Genomic DNA, 6,233 nt, shown 5'->3' on the forward strand with positions numbered 1-6,233 from the left:
AACATTACAACAAAACAGAACAAAATCCAACAAAATAAAAATCAATAAGAGCTACATCAAATTTAATTGTTTGATCTCGAAGCCATCTAATGGAATTTCCGGTGGATTCGATTCCTCGCCACCGCTACCGAAGAATCATCCGTTGGAATATTAACAACTTCGTCATAATTTCCAGAAGTTTCCCCATTTAAAACAATTCCCGAGGTAATTTTAGAATTTTAGCGGGCATTCGGAACAATTTCACGTTGAATTTTAGAATAGCTCATCAAGAGAATTTTCAAAAATATCCCTTACAAATTAGGTAAATCAAAAGAAATTCCTGCGGACGTTCTTAACAATTTTTAATAATTTTCCCTGAATATTCTGGACAATTTTCACTGAAAATTTCGGTGAATATCTTGTGAAAATCCTGCTGATATCTCCTCTTAATAATGGAACTAATTTGGATACGCCTTCAACAATTATTCCTTATTACGAAACAAACCAGCCTTGGGCTGAAAGTCTTGCTAATAAAGATATTAAAAACAAGTAGGTATTCCTTTCTATGGCATCCAATAATTCCCTGGAGTGTAGGCCTTAAGGTGACCTGACGGAATCCAAGTTTCAAAGTGCTCGCGTTTTCGGGGGCACACCACTCGATACGGAGGCGGTGCACAATTGTCATTTTTGTTGATTTAGCTTTGCTGCGTCGCAGCATGCGTGAAATAATAAAAATGACAGTTGTGTGTTGCTTCCGTATCGAGTGGTGTGATGATGATGATGATGATGATGATGATACTACCATCTATTGTAGCAAGGCACCTGCCGATAGCACTGGCCATATCTGACAAACGAATTGATCATGATTATACTACTGTTTGTATTTCATCAAACTCCTGTATGAAGGGCCAAAAATGGGTGGGGTGGTTCCATAAGCAGAGACACTTATGCAAATCCACGGGATGAATAGAGAATCTCCTTCCAGAAGAAAGTTCGTACACACAATAATATAATCTAGCCCTCGTTTCCCAGATTGACCCAATAGATGGGGAGAAGAGCCCGCCCTTTATCCACGAGATGTTAACAATAGGAAGTTGGCGATTCCACTCTTCCTATCCAAATCGCTTCAATCGGGTGCCCTGATGGTTTTTTTTATATAATCATATAGTTTCAAATAGATGCAATGTAAATTATCGAGTATCGAGTGGTGTGCCCCCGAAAACGCGAGCACTTTGAAACTTGGATTCCGTCAGGAGTGACTTAAGATCTACATGCGTAACTAGGAGCTGTTATTTCTTTTTAAAAAAATAGTTCATGCTCTATTATTTCAGAGTTGCCACCGAATCTGTAAAAACGGAAAAAGACGGGAAATTGGAGTCACCGGAAAAAAAACGGACATTCACGACAAAATTCAAAAAATATGTTTTGTTTAGTTTCATTCAAAATTCTTAACAGTTTTTAATGAAGTAGATTATAAGGAAAAGATAAATACTTTAATGTTTATTACTCAGTCGCATTCTAACTGAATTATTTGATTTTAGTATATGGTGTGTGTGAGGTTCAAAAATTAAGTAGATCTTTTTCCCAAATCCATCTACTAGATCATTTTGATATCAATTTGAGTGACATAAGTACATCATTAATATTGTGTTATGAGGCAAGCATAAAATCGAATATCGAAATATTTATTCTTTTGTTTTCTCACAAAAACAATGTTATAAATTACTTAAGAAATTCTTCCAGGAATTCCTTCGCAAGTTCACCCAGAAATTATTTCAGCCATTCAATCAAAAATTCCATCAGGAATAGCATAGGAAATTCCTCTAGGATTCCTTTGAAAATGTCTCCATAGATTCCATCGGAAAATCCTCCGAAAATGATTACAGAAATTCCTTCAAAGAGGGAACTTTAAGAATTGCCTCAGAATTTCCCTTAAAACTTCCCCCAGGATTTCATTTGAAAATTTCTTTGCAAAAACTTTAGAAAACATCTCAAGGAATGGTTCCGGAAATTGCTTTAGAGATACATTTTGCGATTCCTCCACGATTTTTTAAAAAATTCCTTCTTTGGAAACTTGATTAAATTTTTTTGAATTTTATTTCAGCTATTTTTTCAAAGAAACTAAAGGAATTGTTCCAGAAACATGTTTGGGAATTTTCTCAGGAATCAATTAAATTATATTTGCTGTAGTCAATTAAATTATTTTGCCAAAGTATGCTTCAACAAGTTTCAATTGGCCATAATTTATGCATCATGTTGTAGTGCGTGTTTGGTTTCATCACCAACATCGGTTTGACACTTGTAGTACCGGTACTTTGGCTGCCAGGTCGAAGTAACCTAGATGTTAGTCACGCGAACAGTAACGACATTAGCAATCTTATACTTTTGAATCAACTGGGTATTCCCGAGATTACTATTGTTGCTCTTGTTCGCGTGACGAACATCTAGTTTGTTCTAGTTTGTGACCAACATCTAGCAGGCAAGCTACCGGTACTATAAGTGTCAAGCGGTCAATTTATAGCCTATTCAGATAACGCCATTTACGATCATAAATGATAAACAACAACCTGATGCCATCCCCATACGTTCAATTCTCTTTCTCCACTTTAACATGATATTTATCACGATAAATACACTAAATCGAGAACAAAATTTGTTATTTCTATTTTCGACTGAGGTTGATTCAAATAATCAATGTTGTTGAAACAATATATTATCAATTCAGTGCAAAACCGAATTATAGCCGCTATCGAAATAAGATTTTTCTCACAATCCAGTGGCGTAGCCAGAAAGTTGGTCTGGGGGGGGTTTTCTGAACATTTTTTTTTTTCGAAAAAAAAAATTTCTTCCAAAAATTTTGTCTTTGGGGGGGGTTTTATACCCAAAACCACCCCCGTGGCTACGCCACTGTCACAATCCATACGTTAAACCTACACGGAACCGCGAAACAACTCACTTTATGGTTCCTTTCACTCAAATCCGCCCTTGCGTGGAAGAAGCCAAAAATAAGTAAAATGCGAAAAAAGTCGGTGAGTACTTTGCCTCTACTCCCGTGTTGAATTTTCACCCACTATGAAGTTTCACTAACTCAAATTTATGTTATTTTCACTCACCCGAGACTATGGTGAAAATCCAATTTCGATAGTGGCTATAATTTGGTTTTCTACTGAATTTATAATAATTTGGATGGTCATTGGATGCGAACAGACGTGACGCTGCATTTTTCAACTTCGTTTTACAAATTTATTAAAATTCATACAGCCTTACAAATATTTTTTCCATTTTTTTGGGGCCAACATCTATGCGAAATGCAATTTTGGAGGATCTATTTTCAAGCCAGTGACGCAATCCAGAGGTGCGACCCGCGTTTCGCAGGACGCTTGTTGGTCACTGAAAAAAAAAACTCGCTAATTGATTTAATAAATGAAAAGTTTAGTATTTCATTATTATTAATAAAATTTTCAATAATAGACTTGGCCCATGTTTGAAGTGAAGAACCACATATATGAAACTGTCAGAAAAAGATTGTTTTACCAAGTATTATTTATAATAAATATTGACAAAAAGATACAATGTATGAGTTTTCAAGGTAATTAAATAAATTTTTGTACTTTCAACTTTCTACCTTTTAAAAATTCTTATAATTTCTTTCTCACAATTCCATCATTTGCTTAGGTGAACCGCACAAAAATTAATCATAATCAATTAAGATGAACAACATTTTTTTCGCATTCCCGTTCGCTTAAAGGTAATTTTCATAGCACAATAATTAATTCGTGTGACGAAATACTGTTTTCTTTTTTCAGAACCATATTTTTTAGAATGAAGGATGGACGCAAAAATACTCCAACATAAGTATCACATATAAATCATATCTTCAGTAAGGACAAAATAAATAATTGGAGTAAAACAATCGTTGTTTTTATTAACATAACTATGACAACAAATATATGCAAAAAATCCAAGCTTTGAAATGAAAAATACAATTGGATTTGGCAACAACAATTGTGACAACAATTGGATTTTGTTTTTGTGCTGGCAAAAAATGCTTTGTTTCTACTAAATTTTAATTTGTATCTGGCAACTAAGTGAAATCTATTATTTTTAGAAACAACAAAATTTATTTTCGAAGTGACTGATCATATTTTTTCAAATCAAAAAGATTTACTGGTAAGCCGTGATTCAATAATAAAATTTGTTGAATCGATACGAAATCCTTTTCAGTTTAGAAGATAGTTTTTTGCGTGTAATGGTTACAGCGCCACTAGCGTTCTCTTACTGTAAAAACCTTCGCAAAATGCTTCGGGTTTTCTTTTGACATTTTTTGGATTTTTTGGGAACTCATGCAGAAGTATCTTGAGGAAAACCTGGAGGAGTTTTTCCGGATATTTTGCTTTTAAGAATTCTTTGGAAATTCGTCGAGAATACCGAGAAACTCCTTGGAAAAATTCATTCGGGATTCCTTCAGCTATTCTATCAAGAATTCCTTAAGCAAAAATTCTTCACAAATAACTCACACTTTTTTTTCCAAAAATCCCTTCAGGTGATTTTATTGAAAAATCCTCCGGATATTCCTTGGAAAACTGATCCCGAAATTCCTTCGGAAGTTCCTCCAGGAATTGCTTTGAAAAATCCTAACTAATTTAGTATTTTTTTAATATATTCCTAAAGAATATCTGAGGGAATACTCAAAAGAATTTAAAAAGCAATCCCTAATTGATTTCCCGAATAAATTCCTAGATTTCACCAAGAATAAGCTTCGGAAATTCTCAAGGAATTCTTTTGAGGACGGCAAAACGTTTTTTTTGCGGAACAACGATCCATAAAAGTTCACTACAATTTTAATAGATTTGATTAGTATATTAATTCAAATATTTGTAAGGATTTTTTTCATGTTTTGAGAGAATTTCACTCATGATCACCGGGTGTTGAAATTTCTCTGATTATGACAGGAATTCCCTGATAATTCCAGTTTTTTTTCCAGGAGGGGAGAAATTCCCTGATAATTCCAGGTTTTTCCAGGTAGTATACACCCTTCTTTTGAATGAATGTATTAAATGAATGTATTTAAATTATTCTGCTAACGTCCAAGCTCGCATTTAGAAGAGGAACTTCTTTTATTTATTTTTTTGTAATACAAAATTGTACAGAATTAGAGAAAAAATATGACGAATAATATAGGGGAATGTGGTCGATTGCCGGCACTGGTTGGTTACCTGTGCACCCCGTCGTAACTTTTGACAGAAAACAGATGTGGTCATTTTGACATTTGCCATACGTGTGCTATGTAAGTACGATCTTGTTGTGCCGATTACCGAAGCATATAGAAGCTTTTGTTTCGTTTTACAGAGAAAACACTTTTTTGTCAAGTGAAAACTTACTCCAAAGTTTTTCATGGTCATTTGCTTAGTGGTATAAACCGTAGTAAAACGATCGATGGTGGTGAAGCGCATTCCGTATTTACAAAGCAAATTTACTCTATTTTGTGATTCAATATTGAATGCCACCGTCACAATTTAACTAGGGTAAAGTGACCAATAGTGGACCCCCAACCAATAGTGGACCCTACAGCCATTTTTGCATTATTACAGCACAATTTAAACATTGTGCTATGAAATTCTATCGGGAGAACCTGCCTTACAGTCCTATGATTTGATTACATGAGTTGGAAATGCTTTGAAAAGTCAAATTAGATGATTTTTTACAATTCTATAAAAAATAAACACGAGAGTGTCCATTATAGGAATATTTTGGGGGGTCCATAATAGGGAAGGAGAACGTCCCGAAACGGGACATGAAAATCAAATGAAGTGTCAACTATGTATAGGGAAGCAATTTCCTATTATGGACCCCCAGGGGGTCTACTATAGGCGAATTCAGTTAGACATTAAAATGTTAATTGCAACGAATAACGTCGTGTATTTGGGTGTTTTATGTATGTATCGCGAAAAGGGATGCAGAGCTTGTTGTTAGATATCAAGCATAGCTAATATGTTGAAAATTTCTAAGCCTTATGACAGGAAGAGCTAAATTTCGCTACTAGGGGGTCCACTATTGGGCATTTTACCCTATTATTTTCATTTTTCAAAAGGGTTACTTATTTCGGTTGTCGGCACCCAGCATCAGTTTATTGCCTAATTTCAGTCTATAACCCAAGTTGTTAGCAAAACTAACAATTTTTGAAATCTTTATGAAATGTGTATAATGTACATAATGTAATAAATTTCATTGCTATTGACACAATAAATCTTGAT

This window comes from Armigeres subalbatus, chromosome 2 (assembly GCF_024139115.2).
Source record: "Armigeres subalbatus isolate Guangzhou_Male chromosome 2, GZ_Asu_2, whole genome shotgun sequence".
NCBI lineage: Eukaryota > Metazoa > Arthropoda > Insecta > Diptera > Culicidae > Armigeres > Armigeres subalbatus.